This window comes from Falco punctatus (assembly GCF_963210335.1).
Source record: "Falco punctatus genome assembly, chromosome: 10".
Classification (NCBI taxonomy): Eukaryota; Metazoa; Chordata; class Aves; order Falconiformes; family Falconidae; genus Falco; species Falco punctatus.
In genome coordinates this window covers 14,284,127-14,298,963 of record NC_137590.1, presented here as the reverse complement: position 1 = coordinate 14,298,963, position 14,837 = coordinate 14,284,127, and the positions used below count along the sequence as shown (strand labels likewise).

The window sequence follows — 14,837 nt, the reverse complement described above, 5'->3', positions numbered from 1 at the left end:
TTCCTATGTGGAGGGAAGCTGCTTGCTCTCCCCACGACTCGCTTTCCTGGCCTCCCAGCTCCTTGAGAAAGGAGGAGGGCCTTGTGCATTACAATTCCATTCAATCTCATTCATTCTTGCCTCTTTCTAACGGTCTTTGGACAGCAAATCCACACCAACGGGGGGTCCGAGCCCCCTCCTCACGGCCCCCCCTAGCCTTAAACACACACAATAGCCGTCAGCTAACAGCACAGCAGCAACTTTGAAACATTCAAGCTTCTGAAGTGAAGAATGCCCGCAGCTCCCCAACCCCCACCCCCTCCACTTGTTCCTGGGCTTGACATTTAAAAAACATATAATGATCTTAATTTTAAAAAGGGGAAGTAAAAAAAAAACCCCACCAATTCCTCACTTGGGTCACACATGGTTTCACAGGGCAGAATTCTGGTGTCAAGAATTTCCTCTGCAGGAGAGGATTGCTCCATCACATAGCTAATTACCTGCTTCCCCTCTCAGTGCTCCACGCTGGAGAAAGTTCTTTTTTTTTTTCTCCCCCCCTTTCCCTAGAGATGTTTATTTGGTTGTATCAATCACCAGGATGGTTTCCAACCTAATTTTTCCCAGTCACCTCGTGAAGGCACGGCCAAAGGCCGGGAGCTGCTGAGCTTGGGGAGGGCTCCTGGTTATTGTGTGCCTGTGGGCGTTTGTGCTAGCGGGGCTGGGAGTGGGGACCGGCATCTCCAACATGGGCAGAGCGGGGGCTGCCCTGGGGGTCACCCCATCCGGGCACAAGGGGGTTACACAGCCCCTCCCTGGCTGAGGTGGGACAAATGGGATGAGGGGTGCATCCCAGCAGGAATGGGGAACTCTCTCCCCATCTCTGCATGGAGCGAGGTGTCTCCTACCTTTTGGGTGGGATGTGAGCAACGTGCCACTGTGTCCCCCCAGAAGTGCTGCCCCTGGCCACAGCTCACTGCCTGCTCCCTGCCAGCTTGGGCTGGGGAGCTCAGCCCCACTGCCTCAGCCCCATCTCCAGCCTCCACTGGCTGCTGCTGCCTTGGGCAGGCTTTTCACCATTTCCCCACATTACCACCACCTTTTGCTTTGAAGCTTATGTATTTTCTCCTCTTTCCATTTCCTAAGTGAAGAAGGTTGCTTGGAGCACCTCTAACCCACTGCTCGCCCCCTCCTTCCCCAGGGAGCACCCCTGATTCCAGAAGTGCTCCCCCAACCCCCAGGACATTGTCCCAGGGTGGGTTTTGTCTGAGAATGGGGAGGAAAGAGGTCCCTGTGTGTAAGCCCCCACTGCCGCTCTCTCTGAAATCGGGATGTCTTTGGTTAAGGTCTTGGCTCAGGGCTTCAGCGGTGGTGGCGGGGGTCCCTGCCCTCAGCACCCCTGGCTCCCCTGGCTCTCCAGGCACTGCTGACTCCCCTGACCAAGGCTGGAGCCACTGTCCCCTGCCTGTGGAGGGGGAGAGGCCCAGGGATGCTCCTGTCCCTCAGGGGTCAGCCCGGCTCTGCTGGCACCCCCGGGAGATTGAGGCTCCCCAGCCAGGAGGAGCAGGGATCGGGGCAGTGCAGGCACCTCCTGGTTTGGTTTGGCTTCCTGGAAGGGGAAGAGGAAAGGGCTGAGGAAGGGAAAAGGGAAGAGGAAGGGGAAGGAGTGCACAGCGGGGTCAGGGCTCTGCTGTCTCCACTCGCTCCTGCACTGGGATTTTGTGGTGGCTGCAAGCGTGAGCATGAGGGGGAGGCCAAGTCTTTGCTGTACATATTTGAGGGAAAAGTCCAGTCCTAGAGGCAGCTTGTGGCTACTGCAATTCTTTTAATACAATTAAAAATCAATGACACTCTGTGCACGCACACAAATAAACATCACCCCTCTGCATCCCTGCTTCCCTGCCCACCCCCTCTTGAGGCCGGTGGGGAAAGCATCTTCTCCAGAGCCTGTTCATTACTGCTCTACTTAGGTGGGGAATTGCTTAACCGGTCTTTCTCCAGTAAATCATATTAACTCCAAGCACAGCTATTTATAAAATGTTCCACAGCCCAAGAGTACGGCATCCAGATCACTCGAAGAAAATTAGGCGATTAGGCGTGCATAATCCAAGCCCAGTGCGTCTATGTACAAAGCCTCGCCAGCCAGCCTGCCTTCAGCTATTCACTGACATTAAAGAAATCACCGTTTTTATTGGAAGCCCAGCCCAGGCCCGAGTCCCAGCCAGGGACAGGGAAATAACCTTTTGCAGGGCAGAGCATTCCTGGGTGGCTTCTGATGGCTGGGAAATGAAGCCCAACTTGGGAAAGTCTTCCCCCCCCCAGGCCTTCTCCTTTCCTTCCTGCAGAAGAGCCCCTCCAGACATAAAATGCATCTCTCCAGGCTGGGTTTCTCCCCCCCCCTCCTCCTTTTGCGACCCATTAAACGTCTTCTATACATTTCCTCTTCATCTTGTCAAGGCCAGTTGCTCTATGACTGCTGGTTTCCCAGGCAAATCACACCAATTTCTGAGTTGATGTTGAAGGTCCACATTGGCTCAGCGGGGGTCCCAGCGAAGCACTCATCCATGGAGCCGGAGGTCAGGCTCTGCCCTGCTTTGCCAGCTGAATTATTATTATTTTTTTTTAAAGTCGTGTTGCTCTTTGAACATTTACAGATCTGTTAGTGATGGGGAAAACAACAATAACCAAAGGAAGGGCGTCCTTGCTGCAGACGTGCTTCTGAGCTGTTCTGATAGCGAGGATGCTGAGCAGGATGCGGCTCCTCCATCTTTATTTCAGCCTAAACCCTTAAAGCAAGAGGTTCTTAGGAGGAGACCGACGGCGTGCACATGTGCACCGCCCCCACATCTACCCCAGCTGAGAGCCTTGCCCGGAGCACTGGGCAGCTGCAGGCGCCCGCTGCACGGCCGTGCCCCTCAGGGTCTGTCCACGCGCATCCAAGGTTGCATTCCCATTTTAACAACATAATTTGCTGAAGGGTATTTGGATGCCTCATCTGTGCCTTGGCCCAGGAGCGCAGGCACACGTACGGCCGTGGGCAGCGTGTGCTGCCGTGCAGGCGGGCGCCGATGCCATGTGTGCGCAGGCAGGAGCGCGGGTACTGCCCCACATGCCCCAGCCCTGCATGGTCGGCGATGTGCTGCTGCAGAGGTGAAAAATAAACTAAACCTGGCTGCTACTTTTGCACTCTTATGCTCTTTTTCCTTTTCTCCCTTCCCCTTTGCCAGCTTTAACATTTTTAATTAAATTACAAGCCTCAATAATGTTTTCCTAACTACAGTTCCGCGCTTCCTTGTGGAGTAGCGTGCGGAAAGGTATAATTTTGCAAACAGTTTCTTTAAGAGCTGGGCCTGAAGTACCATCAGCAATGTGTGTGAATAGAAAAAGAAACACCTCCACAAAAGAAGGGATTGTTAATGGAGGACAATCCAAAGGGGGCCCACTAAGGCCTGTCCTTTACAATAACGATGGAGGGCGATGATTTGAATGCAGGGGGCCCTACTTTCAAATCTGGACAAAAACAAAATGGTAATAAGGGTTGAATCCCTCACTGGTCAAAGCAGTGGGCAGCAACTGGTCTCTTTAACTCCCCCCACCCCCTCCTTCCCCCAAATCAGACCCCAAACAAGAGGAACTCTCCTCCTCTTTAACTTTATTTCCTTGATTAGCTCTAAAAAAATAATCGCCTGGGTGGACTTAGGGGAAATTTTTTAGGGCTGTTTGAAAGGAGAGGGCTCCTCTTCTGCAGGTGGTGAGGGGACGTGCCTCGCGGCGGGCAGGTAAGCACCAAGGGGCTTCTCTTTCTTACCACACTTGGAGGCTTCCGAAGGCTGCCCGGGATTTACGAGGCAGAAGCCGGGATGCGGCTCGGTAGGGCCCTTCCCATCAGCGCAGGCTGCACGTACGGATGCTCCGCAGAGATGCTCTTGCCTCCCTGGCTGCCCTGCCTCCAGATGTTGCATCATTTTGCGGGGTCAGTTCATTTTATAACACTGCTTGTAGCTTCCTCGTCTTGGAGCCAATTAAACCCTCGCATTCAAGGGGGAGCGGGGGGGATGTGGGGGGAATTAATAATTACAGCGCTATGTTTAAATACCGCTCGCCACTTATTTAATGGGATTTCTGCAAAATATTGGTAAACGGCTCTGGAAAACCGGGTGCAGGCTCTGCCTGCATCGAGGGCTGCGGGAGGGGGGCTCTGGCTGTGAATGGGCCCTGGATGCCGGGCAGAGGGCGTGAGGGCTGTCCCCCTCTCTGGGGACATCTCTGGCTGGTGTTGACTCCCCCCCCCATCCAAGGGCACCCCATAATTACCCACCCCCCCCACCCCCCATCCCTTTGGTTTTGCTTTCCCTTGATACCCCCCCCCCCCCCCAAGTCCAGCCATGGATATTTATTCCAGCTGGGGGGTACAGAATGGGGGTGCTCAGACCTCCCCCCGTACCTTGGCACAGCCCCTGATCCGCTGGGCCCCGTACCCCTGCCGCACTCCCCCACCACCTGCTTGGGCAGCCCCATGGCTGCACGTGGATCTGCCTCGGGGAAGGCAAAATGGGAGCAAATGCCCCCACGGCACGGGTGGGCTCAGCTGCAGCCCATCTCCCACGCGTACAATGCTGCCCACTTTTCAGGGAAAGCTTTATAGCTCCGTTTGCGTGGCTATACTGAATGCACAGGGGTTTATTTATGTATCTCTCTCTCTCTAATGCATATATAATTGGGGCGGCACATATATTTATACGGCCAGGCTGCATGTGTGTTTACGCACCATGTGTGCTTGTAACGCCCTGCATGCTCCAAATCTTTCCAGCTGTGTTTGTACAACTTGCATGGCTTATTTACTGCGTGCAATATATATCTAGTTTATGGAAATATTTTGCAGAATATATCTTTAAATTCCTGTAGCTCCCGTGGGTACCGAGCCGGTATGTCTGTGCTGCTGTCCATCTGTCCGTACAGGCGGGGACACCTCTCGTGTTGGAGGTCTCTGCAGCCGCGTCTTCCCGATTCATGTGTAATTTTGGTGTTGTAGCCCTCAGTTTCCCCTCGGAAGTTGAGCAGTGGCATCAGCATGGTCATTCCTCCACCTTGGAGCAGTGACTGAGCAGGGGACAGCCGGGGCTGAGCCCAAGCCAGGCTGCTGCTCTGCAGTGGGGGCATCCTTGCACCCCCTCCCCTCCAACCCTGCACCCCTTCCAGGAGGTGACTTCAATACTCAGCTCTGTGTTCGGGAGAGCAGCATGGCATTAGGTAGTGCCACTACATAGGCTGTGGGAAGTCCTTTTTCCTAGAAAAAAACATACAGGGAAAAAAAAAAATCCCCCTGTTAGGGAATAGATTTACCTCAAGCCATCCCTAGGAATATGCTTCTGGCTGTGGGGACTTTGGAGAGATTGTTTTACTCTAAGGAATGGGGGGGGGGGGGGGGGGGGGAAGTATTGCCATTGTGGGTTTCCCACCTTCCCTCACCAAATCAGCCCATCTCTCTAATGAGGGTCCCAGTAATGGGGAAAGGCACCTTCCTGCTCCTGATGCTCCACTCGCCAAGCAACTGCTGAGGGGACAAACACACATTTGTGTTTTGCTGGGCATCACTGCCGTCCCCTTTTCCTCTTCCTTTATTTACCAGGAGTGCTTTAAGAAGGAAAAAAGATCTCCCACCCACCTCAAGTTTCACCTCTCCTTAAATATTTGCCCTAAAAATATTAGTCTTTAATGGAGGCAGGACCCTGTTTGATTAAAGAGAGCTTTCCAAACAAATTCAGCAGCCTGTCAACAGCCGGGCAGCATTTGCCCCGGGTACCTGGTGCCACTGCAAGCCGCTGCTGCAGCCCCTGAGCTGCAGCATCCTGCGCCGGGGCTTGCACGGGGAGAAATCAAGTGCAAATAGCTGCAAATACCACTCTGCCAGACAGCTCTGCCTTTGATTCCTCTGTGACAAGCATGACAATCCACTGAAATGAAGGCACCTCAGAGTTCATAATGAGAGAGTAAAACTACTGTATCTTTGCTGCTGCAGCATCAGATCTGTATTTTCTCCAGCAGAGGTTTTTTGGTTGTTTTTTTTTTTTTTGGGGGGGGGGGGGGGCGGGGTGTGGGTGGGTGGTACATGGGTTTAGTGTGCATTGACCTGACGCTTTGGTGCTACCTCCAACCATCAGTTCCATCTATTTGGGATTCTGGGTAGAGGTTTCAGTCTCGGGGGTTGGTTGTGCTCTTTGATGCAGTAGTTTCTAGAGGGAAGAGTGTGTTTGTAAACACCACCTCTGCTGCTGAAGGGCTGGCCGGGGTAACGCCGGGTGAGGCACGGTTACGGCGCTGTGTCAGTCCTGCGCTCCCCACCAAAGGCGCTGATAATCTCAGTTTAATGCCGAGTTTTCGGGTGGAGGAATAACGCCAAATAATTCTTTGTGCGGGGAGAATTCGTATAATGAATAAATGCAAGCTCAAATATTCCTCGTTCAGACAAAACAAGAACATATTTAACAATGCCTAGTTAAAAATAAAGGAGAAATCTATTAATGTAATAACTAAATTGCTATTATAGGCATCAAAGCACCCTGATGCTTTGAGGTAACTTTACTTCCATCAGTCTTTTTAAAGAGCACAACATTAAAAAAAAAACAACAGCAAACCCTTACCATCGTGCCTCACTGAAACCCTGCCATTTTACTCATTAATTTTGTAATTAATCAGTTAAGAAGTTCTGACTTATTGGATTAAAGGGACAGGGAAATGCAATTCCGCCCAGCCTAATTTCAATACACGATTGTGAAATTGCTCTTTTGAGCCTCCTGCCTCGGCTCCCTGCCTGCCCCGAGGTGTGGGGCCAGGGGGACCCTCCGGCTACAGCCCCCCCAGCCCCGGGGACCTCCCGCAGAGGGCAGGCGCTTCCTCGGCCCTTTGCAGCAGCGGGGGTGGGGGGGGAGGCACAGGGGGTCTCCCTCCCCCGGGGGTCCCCTCGTCCCCTCCCCGGGCTGCGAGCAGCCCTCCCGGGAGAGAGCCACTGCCTGCCACCGCTGGCCCAGGACATGGCCTGGCTCCCAAAATCCTGGCAGAGAGGCACTCCCCCCTTCCCTGGCTACCTGGAAGCCATCCCTGCCTGTCCCTGCCTATTCCTGCCTGCCCTGCATGCTCCTGCCCTGCCTGTCCCTGCCTATTCCTGCTCTGCCTGTCCCTGCCCTGCCTGTCCCTGCCTATTCCTGCCCTGCCTGTCCCTGCCTATTCCTGCTCTGCCTGTCCCTGCCCTGCCTGTCCCTGCCCTGCCTACTCCTGCCTGCCCTGCGTGCTCCTGCCCTGCCTGTCCTTCCCTGCCTTTGCTCTACATACTTCTGCCCTGCCTATTCCTGCCCTGCCTGCCCCTGCTCTGCTCTGCTCATCCCTGCCCTGCCCTTGCTCTGCCTGTCCCTGTCCTGCCTGTTAGTGTCCTTGTCCTGCCTGTCCCTGCCCTAGTTGTCCCTACGCCTGCCCTGCCTGCCCTGCCCACCCTGCCCGCCCTGCCCGCCCCTGTCCCCTTGCCAGCCTGCACATCCCCCCTCCTGCTGGTGGCCTCTGCCCTGTCCCGGGCGGTGGGGACAGCTCCAGGGGGATTTGGAGGGAGGGTGGCTGCAGTTTGGGGTGGACGAACTGCAGAGCCCACCCGGCCGTCGGGCGTTTGGGGAGGGGGCAGACGTGCAAGGGAATCCGGCCTCTCCCCATCGCCTGTGAAAACACACTCGGGCATTTGCATCCCAGAGGTTTTTTCCTCTGAGCGAGCATCGAGTGGCAACGAGCTGGCGTGTCCCCAGAGTGCCACCCCGGGTGTCACGGCCAGCGGCCCGGTGACCTGCTCCGAGCTCTCTCCTCCAAAGGCTCCGCGTTTGCCCTCGCTGGGCGACGCGCTGGCGCAGCGGGCAGCACCGCGCAGGCAGCGCTGCAGCATCACCGTGGCCATTCCCCGCCACCGCTTGCGCAGCAGACCCAGCGCTCTGCAGAAGGCAGGGAGCAAGTGAAACTGCCAGAGATTAATTTTTTATTTTACCATATACACTTTGCAATTAGACACGTCCGGTGGCTTATTTCTCTACCTCTGCCTTTGATCTTTTGAAAACTAGGCAGCTTTATAAATACCATTCCTCTGTTTTCAGCCATTTTGCATCCCTTGCACAATTAATGTACAGCAGTGATCCGTTTCTTTTCTTCTTCTTTTGCCAGTTCTTTTCAGAACAAACAGGCCCTCGTGTCCACACTGTCCCCGTGAGATTTATTTCCTCTTTCTCCTTGTGTCATCACCGACACACCAGAATTAAAAAGTATGTATTTTGCTGGACAATTTTGATGAAATTATGGTTGAAGTGTAAACCCAATGCCCCGAACCTACAACATGAGATCTGTTAATATTATTAATTTGTAAGCCTGGCAAGAATTGCATACACAAATGGATGCTTTATGATAATTATTTAGTACAGATTTATTTATTTTTTTTTTTCAGCAGCAGCAAATCTCTGGAGTTTCTGCATTTGTTTTGCACTTAAAAGAACTTGGTGCAAATGTAATCAGCACATTAAAGTGCATCTTTCATTAGAGGACAGGATGCAGGGAGGAAATCTGTCCCACCCGCCTCCATGCCAGGTGACCTTGGAAGAGTTCATTCATGTGGAGTTCTGTGTTTGGGTTCTATTAATATTATTGTTGTTGTTATTTTGTTATTATTATTTTTAGTAGCAGTACCCCCTCTTTCCCCCTCCCTATAAATTTCCCACCCTCTCCCAAAGCATTCAGGGAAATTCTGCAGGGTTAAAGCACTTTCCCTGGCTTTGCTGCTAGAGATGTGGCTCGTTTCCTCCAGAGGTGGAGGTGGTGGTGGGGGGTGGGGAGGTGGATGGGGCTCCACACCAGACTCTCCAGCACCGTGGGGACCTCCACTTCTCTATCTGTGGAGATGGTAATACGCAAAGGCAAAAGAGTTTTTCTTGGAGTGGAGATGGGTTGACGGGGACTTAAGAGATCTTGAGTGTTTTTTTATCCAGGTCACTCTTTTGTTACATAAAAATAAAACACAAAAAATGTTGTCCCTCCTCTTGCTCTGCACACAGATGTGAGAGAAAGGGGCAGCTGGGGAGGTGACCAGGGCAGGGAGCCTGTGTAGGACCTGCCCGCAGAGATGTCAGGTCTAGACTCAGCAGAGTGGCAGCAGGGAAAAATTAGCTGAATGTCACCCTATTTGGCACTGAAACCTTCCTTTATCACTTTCAGCTCTGTCTCTTACCCTGCTGGGCTTCTCCCATCCTGTCCCTCTATACCTTGCAGGTCCTCCTAAAGCATCTCTTCATTCTCCCTCAAAAAACAGACGAGCAGAGACCTTGCCCTGCTTCTTTCTCTTTTTGGCCTCTTTCTTTCCCTTGTGTTGGTTTCTGCTCCTCTTTTACTTCTTTCTGGCAGTCCTTGCCCCCTCTCTCTCTGCAATCCCTTTCTGTGAGAAAGCTGTTCTTGATGGGCATGGAGGTGAAAATCCAGCTGGAGACAATAAAATCCACTGGCTTGGCTATTTTTACACCTGAAGATCATCCCTCAGAGAGACACGAGAGAGAGCCAGACATCGTAAAGGCATTTCCTCACTCAGCCTAAGCCATGAATTTTAAGTCCTCAGGACAGAGACCATTCATAAGGTGTGTGTTTGTGCAGATTCAGCACAAGACAGGGACCATACTGTTATTTCCCCAATATTTCCACTTCCCTGACTCCTACTGTGCCACTGTTTCATCTTTACTAGAGACACATGCATTTTTACATCACTCTTTTTCTTGCCATGCATCTGTCTGACTTTGCTCTTCGAGGTTTATAGTTTTAGACATTGTTTATTATTCATAGTATTAATAACAGGTATCATCCTGCTATAGCGATTAAATAATTACACAACTCATTCCGGTTTGGTCAGTCAGAATGCCCCGTAGGGTAGAAATATTCCTTATAACATGAAGAACTAAGCATGTCCATAGCTGGCACCAAGTGTTCAGTTTTGCTTTCCATAAACTTAAATATGTGCATTTCTTATCCAGTCGGATCCTCCGTAGACTCATAAAGCAAGTGATACAGTGATCTGCTCTTAAGATGCTCTAAGAGCTTGGAGAAATTTGTTGAGTGCTACTTCTGTAGGCTCTTGTTACCATGAATTGGTGATGAGATTCACTGTTTGCCTTTACATCCACTTCTCTGGGCTTTCCCAAGCCCCAGGTATCCTCTTGTTGGAACCAGGGCACCATTTGTGACACTGTTTTTTGTGAGATGCTGCTGAAAAAGGATCATTGCCCTCATTCTCTAACAGCTGATCCACTGCCCAATGGTCCTCATGCTACCCTGATCCACCCCTCACCTGCCCAAGAACCACACTATCTGGGGCAGACAACTGGACCGATGCACACCCCAATTGGTGCAGCACATAGATGTGAAACTCATGAAGCAGTAGAGCCCAGCCTGCCTGAGAAAGCATCTCCCCACTCATCCATCCTTCACTGACTCTCCACTTGGCAACAGATGTGGTTTCATTATGGCACAAGGAGTTCCCAAGGCTTGGAGAGGCTGCTGGTGGTAGAGACCCTTCACTGCACTGAATCACAGCCATTTGCAAATGCCAAGTGGATTTTTCTCTTCCTCAAATAAAGAAGAGAGGCTGAAGATTGTGAGAAGAGAACCAGAGATGTCAGAGGTCTGAAGGGTGTTTTCCGTGCCTGAAGGTCTGTATTAGGTCTAGCTGGGACAGCCTGAGCTCTGTATCCCTGCATGTCCCCGCCACCCTTCTGAGGATGGGAGAGGAGGTGAATTTTCAGCCTCTTCACTTTGCTCCTTTCCCATGACATGACAGTTCTAGTCCAGCAGAAAGCTCATTATTTTATGCCCTGATTTCATTCTTGGACGTTTTCTTCCCATCAGATTCTGGTATTCTCTCTGTGTGTGGTAATTCACTTGTGTATTAGCAGAGCCAGATCCTGAGTGATGCAGTGTTGCCCATGCCCATGGCTCACGAACTCTCAGAACGATGGACTCAATGCAGTCAGCACTGAAAACAGTATTAATCACTTTTCACCTTGCTGTCACTTAGCTGGGATCATAGTTATAGCAAACTTGAGGACAAGATAAAAAAACTCACCTAAGTAGGTGTAGATACTCAGTGAGGTCTGCGGAGCTAAACCAGCTTCTGTGGGTCCAGGACTGGGTGGGAGACACGGACCACACCAGTATCTCTGGGGTGTGCAAACCAAAGGCTGAAAGCTTCTAAAGAGGATGCAAATGGAAAAGTGATAATTATCCATGCTTCTAATACTTCTTTCTATCTTGATGATATAAACCTCTAAAAGGTTAAGAAATAAGGGCTTGATTGGAGTCAGAGTAAATAGTAAAGGAAAAGAGAAGTTCACTCACAAAAAGTGAATTATTTGTTTTCCCCCCTTTACACTCTTTCTCCCCTCTGTATCTGAAGGACAAACTTTGTCCACACACCAGAGTTTAGTAAAACTGGACTAAAACCCCCTAGAAGTGAACCATGACATTCTAAACATACAAATAGAGCCAGCAACTTTTTGCCAGCTACTCCTTTGTTTAAAGAAAGGGGAAAACATCTTTTTTATTGTGCACTATTTCAATAAATCTGATTTCTACACTCGAATATGCAAACCTGAATTTCAATGAGGTGTCTGTGCCCAGAAAAGATCAAGCCTTGAAGGTTTTTCAGAATTACTCAGTAAGAATTTGTATGACCTGATCAAATAGTTTTAAAAGCCAGCATTAGGAAAAAGAAAACAAACTGTTGATGACCTAGGACATATATATAGAACGAATCAGATGATATAGCTACAAGGTCATAAATGTTTGGAATATTAAAATAAATAGCAGAGCTCTTGAGTTAATGAAAAGCCAGTTAGGCCAATAAACATCTAAAAGAACACATATGAACAAACATCCATCTTCTTAGTTCATCGAATGTGTGCTCTTTACAGCTTTCCCAGATTTTAGGGCCAGTTCCCATTGGAGTGGGCAGTACAAGTGAATCAGATGGTCGCAGTGCTGGCCGAATATCTCAGCCATATATAACGGAGTCCAACAACAGGCATCCCTGCCTAACTGCTGAGCATCCACGGAAATGCAGAGATGCTGCACGCTTGTGTGGGTGCAATGTGTGTGGGGCTGCGTTCATACACCTGACACCCTGTGCGCAGCCTAATGGGTTACATACAAAGGAGATATGAATATATGACAAAAGGGAATCCAGCACCAACCCTGAAGGCAGAGCTTGAAATCTCTTCTGCGTAGTTAATATCCAGCGCTGGCCTAGGGGCTGGAGCCTTTCTGCACGGCATAAGGCTGAGCCCATGTATTCAAATGATAGCAGGTCAATCAGGAATATTTCTTGTCCCTTCTTTTATTTTGCTGCAACCTCCCTCTGTGGTTTTTATCCAACAAAGAGCTGGTACCCAGATTGGGTATTCGCCTCGGTGGTACGATGTCCTCCTTGGCCACTTTGCACTCCAGCTAGGAGTGATCCGAGAGTTACCCAGTGTGTTCAGTTTCACCCCCTTTATATGTGGGGAAGGGAGGAAGGGTGCAGTTTGCATTTTAAATCCTGAAAACATATTTTAAGGGCTCTGCTTCTGTCTGTTCTCCAGTTCCTGAGAAAAACTCAGCTAAGGAAAGATTTTGGTAGAAACCCAAAACTGACATTCGCCTGCCTTTTCCAGGTAATGCATATGCATGCATGCAAAACTCAGGCATTGGTTGTTTCTGCCTCAGGATTAAAAGCTATGGCATGAACAGAAATAGAAGCCCATCTTTACAAAATTGCTTTTAAAAATTCCATATGCCAGTTGCATACCCTGCAAAAATGTAGAGCTTGAGTAGTGGTAAGGAGATGGGGCTGCCAGCCAGGAACATGAGCAATAAGCTCAGCTTCCTGGCAGGTCTGTTCTTCGTCTTTGGGTCATTTCTCCCTCCCCAGATGGTTTTTCCACCTCTAGAAGGTAGGAGGTTAATGCTAAGTATTTACTTGTGTCTCAGAACAGTCCTCAACAGGAACACTTTGTCTGTGACCAGGTGATTGACCCAAAATTGCCCAGATCTTCTGAATTCCTGTGAATGGACATTCATGTTTGGCATGTGCAAGAAACACACGGATGCTGCTACTTAAAACCTGCTGCTACTTAAAACCCAGGTGGGGTAATAATAATAAGTAAATGGCCCATCAGAGTACCAGGAGTTATGTCAGAAGAAGATGTGTAGGACAGCTTCCTGAAACACAGAAAAAAAGTGAGATTATTGTGGAAGAGAAGTGAAAGTGCCCTAAACCCCTCTGCAACTTAGCAAAAAAGCAGCTCTGACTTTAGTTGTTGTTAGGAAAACAGCAAACCAAGTCCTGCTTGTTCTCCATCCTACTTTGAATGACTTCTGGGTAGAATAAATCTTTTTGGCTTTTAAAATAAATGAGAGAGCTTCACAATGCCAGGGCCATTTAAATTTACAGTGACATAACGCCAGGAAACGATTTGGGCTCCAATTTGTATTCCCAGTGTTTTCCCCCAGCTGAGGAACACAAAGTTACACTTTCGCCTGTGGCTTGGTGCTGAGCGTCCGGCCTCGCCGCCCTGCAAAGCTGATCAGAATGCAAAAGCGGAGAGTGAAGGAGCCGTCCGGAGCAGAGGGTGCAACTTGGCTTTCCCGAGAATCTGCAAACGGAGCATCCTCCTCAAGGTCACACCCTGCAAGGGACTTTTCCCTTCCCCTGGATGCAGAAGGGGATGGGAGAGCAGGGCTGGGCGGCTGCTTCCATCTGCCTCCCCCAACTCTTTGTTTATCACAAAAGATGAACCTTCCCGGGAATGCTGCGAGCAGCGCTACAGTGCAGGAAATGTTCAGCAGCTAAAAGGTTTATGATTTTTGTCAGATGCAATTGAAAAAAAACCCCAAAAAACCACAACCAAACCACATGAACTAAACAAGGCATTGGAACCTTGTAGATAAAATACTGCAGTCATTTGGGTGGGGCGGGGGGGGCGGGATAGGCTGGATTTACAGTCAGGAGACTGGAAATAGTGGGATGGTTTTCTCTTGCCCTTTGCTGAGTGGTGGTGCAATATTTTGGAGCGTGCATTTTTCCTCTTTCTAGGCACCTATGACAGAAAAGATTTCTTTGGGTTGTTTGGGGAGGTCTGGGAACTGCCATTTTCTTTTCCCTGCAAAACTCCTATTGGAAATGTCAGGAGCCTTCCTGATGATTTTCCTGGCCCTTCATTAATCCATTTGATTTAATTTTCTTTGAAGGAAAAATGAGGTGTTTCCTGCTTATTTCTAGCAAAATTCTCCAGTCTGCTTTTGTAGCTGCTACAGCTTTATTTTTGAAAACTCGGCTTTTAATCTGAGAAAACATTTTGAAGTGGCGTGCTTTTAGCGTGGAGATTTGCCTTAGCTCTAAATGTGTGTGCGTGATTCTTAATAGCGGAAGTTTTATATTTCCTAGAACTTTCATGATGTTTTAAGTCAATCAAAGGGAAAGGTTTTAGGGAGGGGTAATTGAAAATACCCTTTGCAGGAACAATTTGAAATAGGTTTCGTCTTTTTCAAAAGATTTCAGCTTTCTGAGATCCGGGTTGGAGCCTCCTTCTCCTGTGACTAACGGCGGCATCGCTGTTGTCTCCATGCAAGTATGAACTAGTGCCTTTTTGTTAGTCTTTTGAAGTCAGTTTGGAGGATGAATACTCAGACCCAAATTGCTAATATGAAGCTGTGCAGTCCTGGGGAGAAAAAAAAAAAAAAAAAAAAAAGGGCAATGATGTTAGCAGGCAGCTCAGTGAATACCTGTTCATGGTGCTCTTTGAACAAAGGTAGGTGAGCGGTAT

The 14,837-nt window shown here is 49.7% G+C and overlaps 1 long non-coding RNA gene across 4 annotated transcripts in view; it reads left to right on the top strand.

Moving 5' to 3' along the window:
* The first annotated feature begins 65 nt into the window (after window positions 1-65).
* The window catches only part of LOC308070298, a 207,411-nt gene continuing 192,639 nt past the window's right edge, over window positions 66-14,837 (top strand). For all 4 annotated transcript variants that reach the window (XR_013930696.1, XR_013930697.1, XR_013930698.1 and 1 more), the window contains exon 1: window positions 66-3,949. This is a non-coding gene — a long non-coding RNA (uncharacterized lncRNA). The remainder of the gene's footprint in view (window positions 3,950-14,837) is intronic.